Source organism: Ahaetulla prasina, chromosome 1, assembly GCF_028640845.1.
Source record: "Ahaetulla prasina isolate Xishuangbanna chromosome 1, ASM2864084v1, whole genome shotgun sequence".
Taxonomy (NCBI): Eukaryota; Metazoa; Chordata; class Lepidosauria; order Squamata; family Colubridae; genus Ahaetulla; species Ahaetulla prasina.
Genome location: NC_080539.1, coordinates 195,956,982 through 195,976,289, shown reverse-complemented (window position 1 = coordinate 195,976,289; position 19,308 = coordinate 195,956,982).

Genomic DNA, 19,308 nt, shown 5'->3' with positions numbered 1-19,308 from the left:
ACACAACGGGGACCACACCTCTCTCGGACGCCACCCTCAGCGCCCCAGCAGCACCTGTTCCCATTATCTATTCCCATTATCTTTGTTTCAATTAAAGCAACTTTTGTTTCATCTTTTTTATTCTGCTAGTGCCATCCTTATTCATGTAACCACCAATACTGTGTATGGTGTAGTGCCAAAAATATATATTTTTATCTTTTTCTTGAGGAAAAAAAGTGGCATTTTTAAAAAGTTCAATACTCTTTTCCTCTATTTTCTTTTCCTTTTTTTCTATAGTGGATGGGAAGGCAGAAGACAAGGTGGCTTAGGATTTTTACAAATATTGATTTTAGGTGTCTTCATAAAAAGCACTGGGAATTTAATGCTAAAGTGGTTTACCAGGTGAGTAAAACTCCACGAACCATTTAATGCCCGCAAAGTTATTCATAAGATTATATAACTATTTTTATTACTTTAGTAGACTTAAGGAGAACTATTTTGGTATAGTGGTGAAAAAGTGGCTGGAAACCAAGAGACTGTGAATTCTAGCCCCACCTTAGGCAGGAAGTCAGCGGAGTGACCTTGGACCAGTCACTTTCTCTCAGCTCTAGGAAGGAAGAATGGCAAACTAATTCTGAAAAACCTTGCTAAGAAAACTACAGGTACTTGTCCAGGCAATCCCCAGGAGTCAATATTGACTTGAAGACACAAAACAAAAAGCCCAAAATACTGAACTAACACAACTGGATTTACACAGGCATCTCTCCCTGGTGAAGCCAGCCCTTGCTGTAACAATAGGAAAAGCAATCAGCAAAGGGTGCATTGTCCTGATACTCTTGGTGCTCCCCTATTCTATTTCTCACTAACAGCATTTTGGAGTATGGAAAAGAGCAGGATAAGGGTGCTTAAATCATGGCTTGTGGCCAAGACAAGGCCAGTGTCACTGAGACTTCATTTAGTTTAAAAAAATGGAACATAAATGGATTTTTCTCCCTTCTGTTCAATCATTTCTGATTCTCAGAGGCTGCCTGGACAAGTCCCTGCAATTTTCTTGGCATGATTTTTCAGAAGTAGTTTGCCCTTGACTGCTTCCCAGTGCTGAGAGAGAGTGACTCGCCCAAGATCACCTAGCCAGCTTTGTGTTAAAGGCCAAAGCAGAACTTGTGATCTTCCAGTTTCCAGTCTGATGCCTTAACCACTACACCAAATTGTCTCTCAAATAAGTTCATTAAAAAAAATCAAGAATGCTTCCCAAGCTATTCAGCGACAGTATCAATAGCTAAGGAAGGCTTATCAAGTTTAGGCATTTATCTAAATATGGGAGACTTTTAACTGGATTGACAAACAGAGCTTAATGTCCTGTATGTGTCCCCTAGATTTGCTTTCTTACCATGTTGAAGAATAGGTTCCAAGGTAGTAAGGACCCCCCACCTCCTCCAGGAGTGAAAGGAGACAGGGAGAAGGCTGCCCCCCCCATCCTAAAGTTAGGCTTTGAGAGATTAAAAGGAGTATGAATATATTGCAGCTGTTCTTCTCCATCTGAATTGCATCTTAGTCCCCAGGTGCTAGTTTCAGCCTATAAAGGTTTGCACAAATTGGGAATTTAGTACCTAAAGGATTGCCACCTCATATATAGATCTCCTTGAACTCTGAGATCAATAGAGACTTGGATGTTTTTTTAGAGCTCTTCCTTGAAAAAGCTCAGAAGTTGTGTTTTAATATCTGCAGCATTTTAATTCAGTTAGCATACTAAAAAGCAGAGACATCACCCTGCCAACAAAAGTGTGTATAGTCAAGGCTATGGTTTTCCCAGTTGCAATGTACGGCTGTGAAAGTTGGACCATAAGAAAGGCTGAGCGCCCAAGAATTCAGTCCTTTGAACTATGGTGCTGAAAAAGAATCCTGCAAGTCCCTTGGTGTTGTGGTCCGCCAGCAGCCTGCGGAGCTGGCAACGGAGTCAGACAGCAATGAGGCTGAGGAAGAGCATGGGCCAGTCCTGGAGGCTGGGGAAAGCCAGGATGAGGGCTCTGCGTTGGAAGCAGAGGTGGGGCCAGGGCCATCGGGGAGTGATGTGCAGACTCCAGAGCCTCCAGAGGCTGACAGTAGTGAGGTAGAGGAACAGGACGAACCTGTTCCTAATGCACACATGAGAAGAGCTGCCAGAAGGCAAGAGCAGCTAAAGCAAAGAGGACGACTCGGGAGTAGGGCCAAGAGATGATTGGCCCCTTCCATAAGGCTTAAAAGACCAGCGACAGCGTTTGGACTCTTTGTCGTAAAACAACGTTGATAGTTTTGTCTTCTTGCATTTATTGTCTATCAATGTCTTCTGAACTTTTGCCAAGAAAGGTCTTTGACAGTTTGCCTAACTGGACCAAGGTTGGTGATAGGACTGAGAAATTTGTGTTGGGAGGAATTTGCTTTAATTTAGTTGAACTACTTCATTCTCAGCTGTTTGAATAAAGTTTGTTTGTTTTTACACTTACTGAGTTTCCTACTACCTACTGGGGCCTGGGTCACAACACTTGGACTGAAAGGCAATCAAACCAGTCAGTCCTAGAGGAGATCAACCCTAACTGCTCTTTAGAAGGTCAGATCCTGAAGATGAAACTCAAATACTTTGGCCACCTAACGAGAAGGAAGGGCTCACTGGAGAAGAGCCTAATGCTGGGAAAGGTTGTGGGTAAAAGAAGAATGAGACAACAGAGAATGAGGTGGCAGGATGGAGTCACTGAAGCAGCCGACGTGAACTTAAATGGACTCCAGAGGATGGTAGAGGACAGGAAGGCCTGGAGGAATGTTGTCCATGGGATCACAATGGGTCAGACACAACTTTGCAACTAACAACAATTCAGTTAGAATCTTTGAAGTGGAGATATTTTAGACTCCCACTGAACTGGGAGCCATATTTTTAATTTTGGGTTTCTGTTTTTGCCCTTTTTCATTGGTTGATATGATTACAGTGCTTAATGTATTAGGCATGCCAATGTAACAGACAATAATATCATAGTTGAGTGTTACTTTGTGCTTATTTTCCTTCAGTAACAGAGTAAATATTAATAGAAATGTTAATGTTTTTCATAAGGAGCAATCAAATAGCACAAAGAATAGTCACGTGACAACAGAAGGTGAAGAGATTATATATGATCATGTGTTCATAGGGCACTTCTGAACCAACTCTTCCAGTACTTGTAACTCATAAAAAAGATAATGAGGCTTCTAATGGCTGACCTATTTGCTCATACCAATGAAACTTGAATATAAGATCTAATAACATCCTAAAGAGTTCTTCAAAATTATACCTAACAACGACTGAATATATCTAATGAGTTCAATAATTTCTCATTTGATGATGTGTACGTAGATAACTTGATTACAGGTTTCCCTGCAAATCCTGACACTGATTACTAATTAGAGAGTTCACAGATAGAAGCCTTAGTAGAAGAACTCTTGTCTTTTTCTTAATTCGTGGATGCAATTAATATAATTATCTATGGAGCATGGGGCTAGAGCCTGTATTACTCTCTACACTGATGATGCAGGGCAAACAATGCCCTTGTACAAGAGAACTGATTCAGAAGGGCAAATGGCAGATGAACCTACTTTTTACAGAGTTGTCTTTCTCCTCCAGTTTCAGCTTTCCTCAACCTGGTGTCCTCCAGATGTTTTAAACTTTAACTTGCCAGAATTCCAGGAATTGTCATCCAAGTCATCTGGAAGAAACTGGGAGTGGGTGGGGTGGGTGAGGTGGGGAACTGTCCTGTATTGGGATTGACCAATGGCAGCAAGGCCTTGTGCAAAGTAAGAACTTCTGCACTACTACTACTTAACCTGTGTGTTTCCTGGGGGCTGGATCTGGACTGATTGTATACATGCATGATTCATGATTTTTTTTTAATAGAGTGCTCAGGTACTACAGGCCCCATATTCCCATGAAACTGACTTGACTGCAAACATTCCAGCATCAAATCTACGCTATTAGAAACCAAGTTTGAAAAGCTTTCCATGACTGTGTTATGGAACACAGTGTGGCCACTGAGAGTCAAGATGGTAACTCTCTGCTTACAAGTCTTTTCTTTTCTGTACCACTCCCATAATCAACTTCATGCTGCTTGTCACAGAAAAATGTATGGAGAATTATTCTGATAATGCAGCTGGAGAGAACAGCAGCTGCTAACAAATTACCTTCTCTTGTGTTATTCTAACAGTGAGAATGGTCTTAGTCATACTTGTTTTCCACAGTTAAGATTTAGTATACCAAATACATTTAAAAATATACCAAAGCAGATGCATTTTTATACTTTTGTTTTCAGAGTTATTTCTCTGATCATCTCTGGAAGAATGCTTCAAATTCTGGCCACTAATACAGTCTAGGAAATTATTCTAGAGTTCTGTAAGATTCTGTGCTTTACTATAAATGGTAGTACACCAAACTCATTTTCGTTTTCATTTATGAATGTGTTCAGGTTGGTCAAAGTCATGTCAAGTTCTTCTTGATCTAATGCATTCCACAATATAATCAATTGCCCATCTTTTTAAAGGAAGGGGGAAAGAGCAGAATGATACAATCTTACTTTAGCTTATTGCAAGTGAATGATACAATCAACCGACATAAACACGAAGAAGATAAAAATACTGCTAATGGGAAAAGCTTTTTTTTTTAAGAACACAGAAAAACGGTTAGTTATCTGCTATAGGGAAGTGCAACTTGGAGGAGTATCACCAAATTCTAGGAAACAGTGTTAAATTCATCAAAAAATTGCCCTAGTCATGCTTAATAATTGCCATATCTGCAATGAAAATTTCCCTACGTTGATAAACATGACAACATTTAAATGGTATGGTAGTTTGATTAATGAGGACTTTATGGGATGTTCATTCTTGATCCCAAAACCTCTTAAAGCCAGCTTAAAGCAATTAAAAGCAAGCAAACAAAAATGTATAGAGTTGATAGCAAATATGCTATGTTAGCTGCCAATATAGAAGGAATCAATATAAAGGTAAACATTTTTGAGTTCCACTGACTCAAATTGACATTACTCAATTTGAGTAATAAAACTAAAATATTTCCTCTAGTTCTCTGGCTGACTAGATCATGGCTTGCCAGCCAAAGTAACCTTACAGAAGACTTGTTCCGTCAGTCTCTAATGATCTAGAGTGACCTTTCGTTTCACAATGGGCCATATAATGTAAGTATTTTATTTCTACTCCGCAGCTATTTATTATGCTCTCTATTATGCCTGGTATTTAGTTAACTTTGGACAACTCCCTGTCAGATGTTATATATTTGCATATTGTGATTGATGTAGCTTGTCTGACATGTTTGTCAGTTTACTGTTTACCCTGTCTACTCTAACATAAATCAGGCAGACGTAAATTATCCCATCACTCCCTAAACATTTCTTGGCCCAGTAGTGGACTAGCAGGTTTAGATATAATTGAGACCTATTCAGAAAAGAATTGTAAGAACATGCATAACAAGCAATGTGGAATGATTGGCCCATAAATACACTAAAATTATCAAGAAGCATCTCCAGTGAGCATAGGCAAATTATCTCTGGGTAAACTTGATATTATGAACTGTGTCCAGGTACATGAAATATTATCACACACACCCCCAAAAAACCCACATTCAGATCTGACACATCCTCCTTATCCTAAAGCAGGTGTCTCCAACCTTGGCCACTTTAAGACTTGTGGACTTCAACTCCCAGGATTCTGGGAATTGAAGTCCACAAGTCTTAAAGTGGCCAAGGTTGGAGACCCCTACAGAATTTAAAATCCAAAATAAGCTTAAGAAAATGGGGGAATAGGTGACTGAAGCAGAGTTGTTTGGGAAGAATGTGCAATTGTGTTATGTATCTATTAACTGAAATGTAGGGAGACAAGACAACGTTATTGTTTAAAAGGTTTCTTGGAAGGAAAAAAAGTAGAAAGAGGAATGATCATAACGTACTCTCATAGGCAATTCCAGGTGTAGAGAGAAAGAAAGGCTGTGGAATAATTTCAAGAAACAGAAGACCTTTAAGAAGATGAAGACATGTCTGAGCAAAGATCACAAGAAGTAAAATTGCATGGTTAAGTATGCTAGCATTATGGAGGGTGCTAAAAATGAGTGAAAATCTTGCATCTGATCAAAGAATTAAAAGGACACCTAGGATTTAGGTGACGCATGACATGATCAGAGTAATGAGATTTCCATAGAATTGTACCTCAGAAGCTTTTTTATAGGCACAAACTCACGTGGTTCAGCTGAAAAGTCTTGTAAATGTCTGCAACTGAAGCATTTGATTATTTGTCATCAAATCATAGTTGATTCTTAGTGACCGTAAAGATTATCTCTGTGATGATCTGTCTCTTAACTTCTAATGATGCATCCATCGTTACTGAGTCCATCCACCTTGCTGCTTGTTGTCCATTTCTTCTTTCTTTCCATTTTTTTCCAGTAATAGAGCCTTCTCCAGAGAGCTAGGCCTTTGCATAACTAAAATTAGTGCTGCAAAATGTTACCCTTTCTTTCATTTCACCTCTATAATGGATTTTTAATACTACTGGGAAATTGTACCTTCCACCAAAAACACTGACACTGAAATCGCTACAACTTTCCAAACTCCCACACCACCTATTACTGTGGGAAAATGCATTTTAAACCTTCTTGTGACTTTGTGGTATAGTCCTGGCTTTCGAAAACAATGAAAGCAGGGGGATGAAAAACTATCTGAGATAACTTTCAGATTTCATTCAACCTATCAGGTTTGCTTAGAGCAAAAGCACTACTAAAATGAATAAGGTCATTTTACCATAACTAATTTGAATCCCATTGATTTGTAAGGATGGCTGCCTCTGGCTTTAACACCATATAAGTGTCTCTCTGATAATTATATTGTTCAGTGGCTCAGCACATGAACCACATGTAAACGATACTGCATCTACCCCCCACCCCCAGACATCTCCAAGTACAAGCTCTCACAGAAATAAAATACATTGGTCTGAAACCTGGGAAATGCATTTATTGTACTAATTTGTATTTCTTCCTCACTTATCTCTTACGTTTCATGGTAAATGACAGAAATACAGTGATCCAAAACAAGGTCACAGCTTTAATTAATGGGTTTCCCCTCAGAAGTAAGTTCTGTACATTCTGAGAGATTTAGGCTTGTTGGTGTGTAAATTAAAGTGCACCTCAAAAATTACATTTTCCAATGTAACATCCATCCTACCATACCTTGAACCAAACTCTGAGCATAACCTTACTGGCTGTGGATTCCAAAGATTGTCACCCAATAGGTCAGAAAGACCAGAAAGTGTGGCTGGCTGATCTTAGTCAGCATTTATCACACTATATCTGTACGCATTCAATCTAGTACATGACACCAGCAAAATTCCTGCAGATATTGCCTATTTCGCTGTACTTCAACACTAGTGATAACTGGAGATTTAAGGGCAAAAAACAGCTACACATATATAACAAGTTTTGGAAAATATATTTGAAGACTAAATCAGATCTTTTATTCTGTACATTAGAGCCATCAAATTAGGAGTTTTCGTGGTAATAGAGAAAAGTCTATTTCGTGACAAGATAAATGGAAAGAAATGTGTGTGTCTGCTTTTGGGAAATGGCAGTGTTTTTGCTGGACAGGCATCATTTGAGCAGAGGAAATGCTTCTTCCCCAGGAAAAGAAAGTGTGTGTGTGTGTGTGTGTGTGTGTGTGTGTGTGGTTCAAAATGACAGGTACAAAAAACTGGCAAAAGTGCAACAACATATTCAAGTAATTTGGGTACAGAATCTCTAAAAGGATTATGTTCTTAGGAAAACTGACTGTGCTCTTCATCAAATTATGTTTTATGGTTTTTACTGCCTCCAACGTTTTTAATGCTTTTTGTTACTATTTTTAAAAATATTTGCTGTGCTGTTTGTTTGTTTCTTTTCATGCAGAGTCACATATATGAGATGGGTTAGGGTTAGGGTGCAGTGATGAAAAGCAAAATGCTGCATCTTAAGATATAATTAATTAATTAAAGATATATTTCACAAAAATATTTCAGTGGATCAGGACAAACACACATCTTCTTCCCCAAACAAAAGAATGGGAATCCAATGTCCTTTCCCCTATTTTCTTAGAAGACTGAAGGGTCAAAAATAGGTGGCAACCCAGTGTGCAGGGGGATACCAACTGTGGATGGGCAGTGCTTCAGTGGCTGTACTGAGAGGCTTGAACAATCACTGTCCCTCTCAGCTTGCCTCTCTCCCAGTGCAGAGGCAGCCTGCAATCATGCTTCCCTGCTTCAAAATGGGTGCTTTCTAATTTGCATCAGCAGAAGCCAACTGTGCAGTTTTCTGCTGTCCTTTAATTTTGATCCAGGCAACATTTGCACTCCTATTGATTACTATATGGAGCTGACAACCCCGGTTATAAATTCTGGATCCCTCCTGCCAACTCAGAGGCTGTTGCTGGTCTGATATGATTACAGCATCCTGCATTCAACAGTTAGTACCGTACTGTGTGGAGCTGCTCTCCATAACCATTTTCAAGATGCCATCTGTGAGGAAGATGCTCATATAAAGTATGAACCCTGCTGTTCTTTGCAATGCAGTTCTCGAGCATGATGTGGGCTCCTTCTCTGGCACCAATAAGTGTCACATTGAGGCATTCGTTGATTATTCGATTCATATCTGTGTATGCGACCAATGGTTTATTAATGGTGTGCCAATGGCTAGGACAAGCTCAGAAGACTAGTGTACCCCTGGACCTCCACCACTATACCAGTGAAACTGGACTTCTTTCTTTTCTTTTCTAAGTGAAACTGAGAAAACTTCTGCTAGTTTTCCTTTCTAACCCAAAAGGGGGGGGGGAGAAAAAGGAGAGAGAGGGAGAGACCTAAAAGTCCACTCCATGGGCAATAAAGGGGCAGGCAATTTCCTCCGCAATGGGAAAATTTGCCACAATCAGCTTGGCATGGCCAGCTCACCACTGCCAGCTTGCCACCGCCAAGTCACCTCTGCCAACTTGCCGCAGGACAACTCCACACGTCCATGGGCTGCTGGAAGAAAAGCCAGGTGGTGGACAAGCGAGTGGGTGAGCAGAGCACAGAGTAGCAGTGGCAGCCAGGGCTTCCCATTTTCACAGAGCTCCAGGCTGAGGAGGCTGGGGATGGTGGCAGTGGGCAGAGTGGGCAGCTGGAAGGTGGCAGCTGGAGGTATCTCATTTTCACATACCCCACCACTGCTGTTGTCACCACTGCTGCCCCAGCTCCAGACAAAGGCCAGAACAGTGGCAGGTGCATGAAAATGAGACACCCTGGGCTGCCACCGTCCCACCACCTGCCCTGCCCACTGCTGCTGCTGCCACCTTCTCTGGCCTTTTCATTCTGGAGGTTGGTGGTGGCACAGTGGCAGGGTGTGTGTGAAAATGGGAAGGCCCCAGCTGCCACTGTTGCTCTGTTCTCTCTGCTCACCCACTCGCTCACTTGCCACTCAGTTCTCCCTCTGGCTGCCCACAGCAAGTTGCCCCCATGGTAAGTTGGCCATGTGCAACTTGGCAGCATTGAGTTGGTGACTTGGTAGTGGTGAGTTGGTTGCAGCAGGTTGTTCTAGAGCCAATTGCCTCTTCCGTACTTTTTCTGTGGGCACCCCTACTCCCCCACCCACCCAACAATCTGATAGGCTTTCCTCTCTTAGACTTCCAGAAGGCCATCTGGTTTTATTATTGTCTTGAATAATAAGACAATAATAAAATAAGTAGAATAATGCCTTAAAGCATTTTATTATTATTTTTTCTTCTGTTCAGTCAGGTCTGATTCTCAGAGACCTCCTGGACAGGTCCTGTAGTTTTCTTGGCAACATTGCAGAAATGGATTGTCATTGCCTCCTTCTTAAGACTTGACAGAGAGTAATTGACCCACGGTCACCCAGCTGACTTTGTGTATAAGGTGGGACTAGAATTCACGGTGTCCCTGTTTCTAGTCTGGTGCCTTATCCACTACACTAAACTCACTCTCAAAAATCACTTTGTATCAGTGTGGAATAGCTAGAGACTTACTTTTCTGTTTAAAAATATGAAAGCAAATAGGATATAAGAAATTAAACATTGTTATAAAGGTTTTTTGAAATGCCCAGAAAGGGATATATGACTAAAGAAGATAGTTTTCACAAAATTTACATATAAGGAAAAAATATGAACTTTTCCTCACTCTCTTTTCTAAAATGTAGGCCTTCTTTCTTAAGAAAGATAGCTTTTCAAGGCACCTGAAACTTCTGTTTATACCCAGTTAGATTTTTTTAATTCTGCATATTAGAAAGATAATGGAAAATTATTTTAACAATTAGCATCTTTACCTAAGAATGACCTTCATTAATATACATGATGGTTTTCTGTTAATAAAAACTGGAACAGATTGCTTTATGCAATAATTGTATATTATTTCATGCCAGCTTCTCTCAGTAATGTCACCAGCATAAACTAAAATGAGAAGAGCAGGATTTGACCCCTAGCCAGCAGCAAAACACAGTTCCCAGATCTTTCTCAGCCTTTGATAACATTGCCAAGAAAAACACAGTTCAGGCATGTGAATTTAGACTAGTTTGTGTTTTCCTCTGGTTTGAAGCAGAACTAATTTCAGATGGGCTTTGTTTACAGGATCAAGGATTGGAAGGTTATTTCAGAAAGAGGGGTGGTCTTGTTTGTCTTAGGTCCTTTGGAGGATACTTGTATTCTCTGATGAAACGCTACACTCTGCCTAACCTTACCTGAACATGGACCAAATAACCAGTTGAAAACTAAAAGCCAGCTAGTTAATCTAGAAGCATCAATTCCTTGTTGTCCTAAAATGAAAAGATTTAGGCAGGCAACTAATGTGACCAATTTTTAAAACAATTCTAACAACCAACCAACAATAAAGCTTTTGAAAATCAAGGCAATAATTTCCACAAATAACTGATAAGTAGGACTCCAACCGAAACAAGGTTTTGGTTGGAAGAATTGGGAGCTTCCTGATGAAGCTCCTATATATGGAGACTTCACTTTCACTATCAGATGGTAGAAACAAGGAGGAAGATTAGATGGGACAGTGAATACCAGGAGCTGAGATTTTGTGAAGCTAATAAGAAGATAGATAGAGAGTAGCTTGGAGGAAGGGAGCAGTCTTGTAACACTGCCAAAACCAGGGCCACAATAACAATATGAGAGAGAGTTGGTTAACCTAGCCTAAAAGGAATTGTTGAGCGATGGAAACAGAGTATCTGCTGAGAGCTGGCGGAACAAAAAAACTTGTGTGAAAATTGAGACTGAAAGTGAAAGCGAGTTAAAGCAGCTGAAGTGGTTTTAAAAGCACTTAAGGTAAGAAGTAGTCATGAATATTAGAAGAGACTATGTAATTGTTTGATTTAGTACACAAAGCCATTAGAAGCTTCCTTAAAGATTCTGTAAACCAGGCAGTAAGCTCAAAAGAAAGGTCTGAGGTGTAGATAATAGAGAAGGTTAATATGAGTAGGAAATATTTAGGTTTAAGACTTTTGTTAGTGAAAGTGGTCTTCTTGTGCACCTGTTAACTAATAAATAAAACCCTGCAGTGCTGAAAACTGTTCTTACTTGCCCTGCTTTTATTTGTTCCACACAAAAGCAAACTTGTAACTCTGTGTTTCCTCTCCCCATTCCCCTTCCAGTTTTTTTTCCAGGTCTTGCCTGCAGCAAACGCTCCATCTTTGCAACCCAACCACCAGAACAATGGAGATGTCACCAAGATGATCTGAGATACTGCGGGGGGGGGGGGGGATTGTGGGAATAGAAATGCAAGACAAAAGGATTCAATTTAGGAAAAACCTAATCAAGATTCAGAAATGAGAAGTTATTATTAAAACCAGTTTGGAATGTAAACAAGCCTATAAACAATTATTCTGGAGTAACTTAGATCCTAGGCCAAAACCAAATAAGTCACATTGTACCTTGTGTGCTGGGTGAGGCCTTAAACCATGGCTTATGGATTAGTCTGATGCGTAAATAGCCAATTCACTGAACAAACTGTAGTGAAATAAGAAAATATGACCACAGAAATGTTTTTTATAAAGCAGATCCAATATAGCTCCTGAAGAAAAAAGGTAACAAGGACGAGCTTTCTAAGTGAACAAGGTCGTAACTCAGCCCAGTGCCTCCCTCTCAGTTTACTGGAAAGTCAATAGCTTTCAGCTGATTGAGCCCTGCATCTAATCAGGCTGGCAGTGATTGTACTTTGGCTTGATCAGACCACCTATACCGTTATCTTCCAGTTTGTCTCTCAACACTCCCAGGTGACTGTCATGCTTTTGGTGGTTAGCGGTGCCACACACATGAAAAATAGCAGTCTTGCCTCTACTACTGATCTTCAGTGATTTCCAGAAGGAGGCCCTTATAGTTTACCAATCTCATTGTCTTTCAGTGGCCAATTTAGAAGGAAAGCAGCCCTCTCATTATTTCAAGTCAAGTGATGCTTCTGATTCATAGCACTCTGCTAAACTAGCAGGACCCTTTATTAACACACCAACAGCAAACATGAACTAAGGAGACTAGAGTTCAGTCCTCTCAAAAGAGGAACGTGTGGATTTATGAAATGGAAGCGGGCAGAAATGCACACATACATAGATATAGCCTCACTCAGGCTATCACATCATACACCAGAGACATCCTAAAAAGCAAATGAACCATTCATGAAATCTCAGAGTCAGATTTATGAGTTCTTTTTTTTTTTTTTTTGTTTACATTTATACCCCGCCCTTCTCCGAAGACTCAGGGCGGCTTACAGTGTATAAGGCAATAGTCTCATTCTATTTGTATATTTTTACAAAGTCAACTTATTGCCCCCCCAACAATCTGGGTCCTCATTTTACCTACCTTATAAAGGATGGAAGGCTGAGTCAACCTTGGGCCGGGCTCGAACCTGCAGTAATTGCCACCCTATCATTCATGGTTCCCTGGAATAATTGCCATTTCACTGGTACTTTTATGTTGCTGGCATGTTTCAGTTGTTAACTGTATTGATCATCACTAAAAGATCTTCAGCCAGTTAAATGCAGTGTTTAGCTTTTAATTAGAAATGTGGATATAAAGAAAGGTTACCATTTGGGGTGATAGCAGAAAATAAAGATTTAGTAAAGAACAAGAAATATCTAGCCTGTGCTTGATTAGTTTCTACAATAATTCCTTGACTGGAACAGGATGTTCTTTAACTTTAGGGGGGGGGGAAGGGGGTATTTATTTTTGTGTGTATGTATTTTAATATGTTTATTGATTTTTTGGCTATCCAGGATTATGTGCAAGATGGGTTATTGTATAAATCTCTTTCCATATTTTCCATTTTGGGAAGCTATGTGATTAGCAGTCTTTATCCCCTGGATATATGCCATCAAAAGCATAATCACTGTACATCTTTTCATAACAGAAATTATGTACACTACCAAACATGAACATCTAAATATAATTGGATAAAATAAGCCGATGACTATGTTTTGTCAAAAGGACCCAATAAGTCAAGGTGAGCTGAAAGTTGTAAAACTTTCATACACATCTTTACCTCTCCTCAATTAATGGGCAAAAATCTGTCCTAAGCTAATATATTTAACACTGTTTAAATTTATCATACAAACATATGCTTACATTTTTAAAAATACAGAAGCTTGGAAAGTAATGAAATTAAAGCTTACAGAGTCTGACTTGCGTGATCATCCTGGGGCATCTGCTTGAAGAGCCTGTATCCATGATGCAGCATCATGCTTGATCCTCTGGTGTATTTGTGGTAAGCTATTAAAGAAAGTACGTGGTGGAAAACTGCCTAAACATTAGGAAAATGTGTGAAAGAAAATAGTGGAGAAACACAGGAGTAATAACAGGTTTTAAAAATATATATTTTGATAAAAACCCTCAGGATAAATCTGGATAAACACAGGATTTTATCTTTTCAAAGTTGTTGAGGCTGAAGTGGTAGCAGCCCTGCATTGTTTCAGGGGACAAAGAGATGTCAGCTAGCCATGGCAGCAGGAACACTGCTGGAAGGAGGCGGAGTGCAGAAAGTTGCTAAGCTGTAAAGAAAAACTCACAGCTACTGGCAAGCACATTGCTTGTGTCAATAACTTGAATGTACTGCAATTTAAAATGTGAGGTCCTTGGGCTCTGTTTTGCTCCCAGTCCGGTAACATCTATTGCACAGTTGTTGTTACAACACAGTGTCATGTGTTTCAGTTTCTTTGGATGAAATCTTTTATTTGTGGTTTTATTTTGGCTCCTTTTTTCATCATTAAACAATTCCAAAGTGGGAGATCATTTATGGGTCACTGTTACAGTCCGACAGTGTTAATTATAATTAAAACAAGTATTTTTTTAAAAAAAACCCAATTCAAACCTTAACCCTATTAAAACTTGAAACCATAGTACCAGACCAAACCGGATCAGAACTACATCATCTGTTTAACTGAAAAGGCCCAGCTGTACACTGTGTTTTAGACCAGCACTGGAAGGTTAAATGGCTTGGTGCCAGCCATACTGGAAGAGGGATGGATGACTGTATCGAGAATGGCTTCCCATGAGTTGCCACACATCAAGTTGCAGGACCTTCAAGAGAGCATCTCCACTGCATCTCAATTGATTAACAGGTACATCAAGCAACATGCATTTTCTTTAGGTTTCCAGATCCCACATCCATATAAGTTGACTTTGTAAATATACAAATAGAATGAGACTATTGCCTTATACACTGTAAGCCGCCCTGAGTCTTCGGAGAAGGGCGGGATATAAATGTAAATAAAAATATATATATATAAGATTTTAAACATGTTTACAAGTGTCTAAAACTTTAACTAGTGACAAACCAGCAACAAGCGTCTGCAAAAGAAGTCCATTTCTGGTTACCCACATCTTTTACAACAACATACCTACAACTTTAATGATTACCCTCTCCCCACAACACATAGCACAAATGGATCTATGCCCCCTCTCTACCCACAAACCTGGATAGTTACAGAAACAAATGTGTCTTTTAGGGCATTCCTGATCTTCTTGGACTTTTAATGGAACTTTCTTGGCACAGAGTCTCTTTTTCTAATCTTGGCGAAAGCCCAAGGGATCTGCTTTTGATTTATTATCAGGAAATCAGGCTGAAATATTACATTATTTTTCCAAACTTCCTGTATTGGTTCAGAGCAAAGTGCAGAATTACAATGCATACCATAAAATTACTTTATACAATGTATACCATAAAGTTACTTTACTCTTTCTTATTTTCACAGAATTTGGATTTTGGTGCAAAATAAAAAATAATTTTTCCAGCAAGAATATGGTTGCTGCTTACTGGCAGTCTTGTGTATAAAAGATGATAAATCTCTCCTATTTATTTAATAAATGCTAGTCAAAGCCCAAGGATGTCAATTCAGCATCTTTTCAAAAACTACAAATTCAGCAATAATATTAATAAAACTGGAGATACTTCCTGTCTGGCAAGAAATGGGATGATTACAGGCTAAGAGCTTAAATAACAGAAACAGCATTAGCATCCCTATTCAAGAGATGACAGCTGAAAGTACCATTTTCCTTCTCATGCTGCCAACTCTGCTGCAGTGTGATTTCATTAGAAATTCCTTACTGCAGGACTGTTTTCTCCGCCCTCTCCCATTTTGCAGAGAATGCGGTATCTTGCCACATCCCATAACCCACCTAATTCATATCACGAAGCTGCTGAAGTTGCATCAGTACATTGCATGCTTGCATAAAGTGTACCTATCTAGCCTCAAGAGAATATAGATCTGAATCCAGAATCTCACTGTTCAGACAGCATTAATGACATTTCATGATAATTTCTGATAATCCAAAATAAGTTTGTTGTATATAACAAGCTCTGTCATGGCTACCATTCTGCTAAGCTATGCATCGCAAGCTGTCAGCCTGACATCAGTAACTGGGAGAGGGAGCAGTGGGGGATAGGGTGACAGGGAGAGAACTCAGAGGAAACAAAACCAAGCAGCACCATCCTGTGGGAAACACCAGCAGTCTCAAGATCACACCAAAAGAATGCAGAGCTGGTGAACACAGGAAGACAGGGACTGTTTTCCAAATAATTTGTTAACATCTGACTGGACATTGACTGATAACCTGGAGGGCTGGCCAGGAGTAAGGGAAAGTTAATTGTATCTTTTACGAGCAGATCCAGCTTTCCCTCTTCTATAACCACCTTGGCTTTAGTTACGTATACTTTTGGCTAATCATGGGCCAGGAATCTTTCTTTCCTAACTGACCAGGTTGGGATGGCTGACATCGGTCTGAAAGCTTTCAAGATAAGAGATATGTTGGAAATGCAGCTGACACCCCACAGGAGTCCAGCTTGACTCAAGAGAGTCTTTCACTTCACTTCTTATCCTGGTAATCATAATATCACTTGCCGCAAAGATGAGGTGAGACAACAAAATGATGGGCAGATTGCAAGAAAATATACAGAATAAAGAGGTCACCTTAGGTATGATTACATTTTTCAAATGGAGGTTCTCCAGATGGCTGGTACAAGCAAAGACCTCTCTTTGGATCCGATTGCTTCTAGACCTGGCTACTAACCATTAGAAGCCTTGCTGTGAATTGATCACAGCCATGCTATGCTGTCTGACTAAGATGTTGACAATCAGGCTAATCAATAAATGAAATACGTTTGTTTATTGAAACAAAGTTGTTATTTTTTTTTTATTTGAATTTATATCCCGCCCTTCTCTGAAGACCCAGGGCGGCTTACAATGTGTTAAGCAATAGTCTTCATCCATTTGTATATTATATACAAAGTCAACTTAATTGCCCCCAACAATCTGGGTCCTCATTTTACCTACCTTATAAAGGATGGAAGGCTGAGTCAACCTTGGGCCTGGTGGGACTTGAACTTGCAGTAATTGCAAGCAGCTGTGTTAATAACAGACAGACTTAGTCCGTTGAGCCACCAGAGGCCCCTCATTTAAAGTTCTAAATGAAATGGTAAAGATTAATTTATTTTCACATCACCGAAAATTAATGGGCCAGTCTTTCAGCAAGTCCCAAAACTACAGCAAATGAACAACCTGAAGCCATTATTTTGCATAAATAAGCTTTTAGGAAACTTTTTCAGCTCACTTAGACAAGATGGGTAGTGTAGAGATTTGATAAAATAAAATAAAATAAGTTTCCCTTTAGTGATCACACTCTAGAAGTGGTCAGGCTTTGGTTAAAAAAAACAGACAGGGCCAAGCATTGCTTTCTATAGTTTATCCATAGTTTGTTTTTTTTTAATTTACATTTATATCCCGCCCTTCTCCGAAGACTCAGGGTGGCTTACAATGTATAAGGCAATAGTCTCATTCTATTTGTATATTTACAAAGTCAACTTATTGCCCCCCCAACAATCTGGGTCCTCATTTTACCTACCTTATAAAGGATGGAAGGCTGAGTCAACCTCGGGCCGGGCTTGAACCTGCAGTAATTGCAGGCTACTGTGTTCTAATAACAGGCTTTACCAGCCTGAGCTATTACGGCCTAGTTATTTTCACTTCTCCTAATCCTCCCTTTCTCATAGCTGGATGGAGCATTTCCCTATCCTATCTTCTGCTTTGGATCTGCACACTGCTCTCAGTTGGTGTGACAACCCCAGGAGTCCAGCTTGACTCAAAGGAGTCTTTCACTTCACTTCTTATCCTAGTAATCATAATAGCAACACACTTATATACCAGTTCATAGTGCTTCATAACGCTCTCTAAACAGTTTACAGAGTAAGCACATTGCCCCCAACAATCTGGATTCTCATTTTACCAACCTTGGAGGGATAGAAGGTTAAGTCAACCTTGAGCCAATCAGGATTGCAGAGTTAGTCTGCAGTACTGCCTTCTAACCACTGAGCTAATATTAAAGTAATATGAAAAAGTTAAGGTCATGCAGGGAAATTCTTCAGTTTTAGAAGACAGTGGCTCATCTGATCTTACGGCATATCTATTTGGTCATAAAATAAATTTAGAAATAGCTGCTCTTCTTTCAAAATAAAGTTGATAATATATAAAAATTAAACTGTTGCTACACTCTCCAAAGTACTTTCTAAGTGATCCCTTTTCCTATGGTCTTATGTGATGAAGGAGTAATAAAGAGTAGGTGGAAACATTTCAGTTACCGTAACTCTGTGTCTGAAATGTTTGAAAGAACCGATCTGGAATAAAAAGGTCTCCTGCATCCATTTAAATCTTTCCAAATTAAGTTCCACAAAAGTGCAAGGTTCATTCCACTTTTAAGTAAATCCAGGTTACCCCTCCCTTAAGTTCTAGGCAGAATTTAGTTTGGGAAGTTTGGGAAGTTTAGAAGGAACATGGAAAAAATATGAATCTGCTAAACTAAAAGTTAATAATATTAATAAAAGTTAATAAAAAGTATGCACCAAGAAAATTCCTTGTGTGTCCAATCACACTTGGGCAATAAAGAATTCTATTCTATTCTATTCTATTCTATAGGATATGATATGATAGAAATGAAACTGCAGTATGGTGTGAGATATAAAAAACAGTACTGTTGTTTGCTTTTATTTTTAAATCATATAGAAAAAGAGAATTTAGTCTCATGCTTATTTTTATGCATCAAATTTAAATATTTTCCATCTCATCCACAGCTTCTGTTCATTACCTTATCTCTATCCCCAACTTCTGAAATAGGAATCAACAAGACAATATATAAATATTTCTATTATTTGTTCATATAGGCTTATTTATCTTGCTAAAATATATTTAGTATTATTATAGTTTATTACATATGCCTCTTGCTTTAAGTAATCTCTTAATAGCTGTCCTAGTTAATCAGTCTTGCATTATGAAACGCTTAAGTACATAAAATTTACCTATTTGTTTCTAAGATCTTCTTTTGACAGCCAGAAATCTGCCTTTTGAAAGGGACAAAAAAATTATGTTCTCAAAATTAGATAAATAGCTCTAGACAATATCATCATTTATGTAGGCTGTTTTGTATGCACAATATGCACACACCATGTGTTGCAATATAGAACAATATACCTTCAGATGATAATGTTATCCTAATTAAATAAACCAAAGCTTCTTCACAGCAAGATTTATTAATACATCCAAAAGAAAGGGAAAATCATTTTCTCACACTATATACAGATAATACATACAGTGTTTTATACACATATTACATTTTTTACACAAGAATATACATAAAAATGTAAACTTCTCTATACAAAAAACCTTAACCCAATTAAACAAGGACTAGATAACCAAAGGTGACCCCTCTTACAATTTTTGAGTCTTTTTAAAAAACCATAATACAATACATTCATTGAGAATATGAGGAAAATGTGGGCCTTTTGATT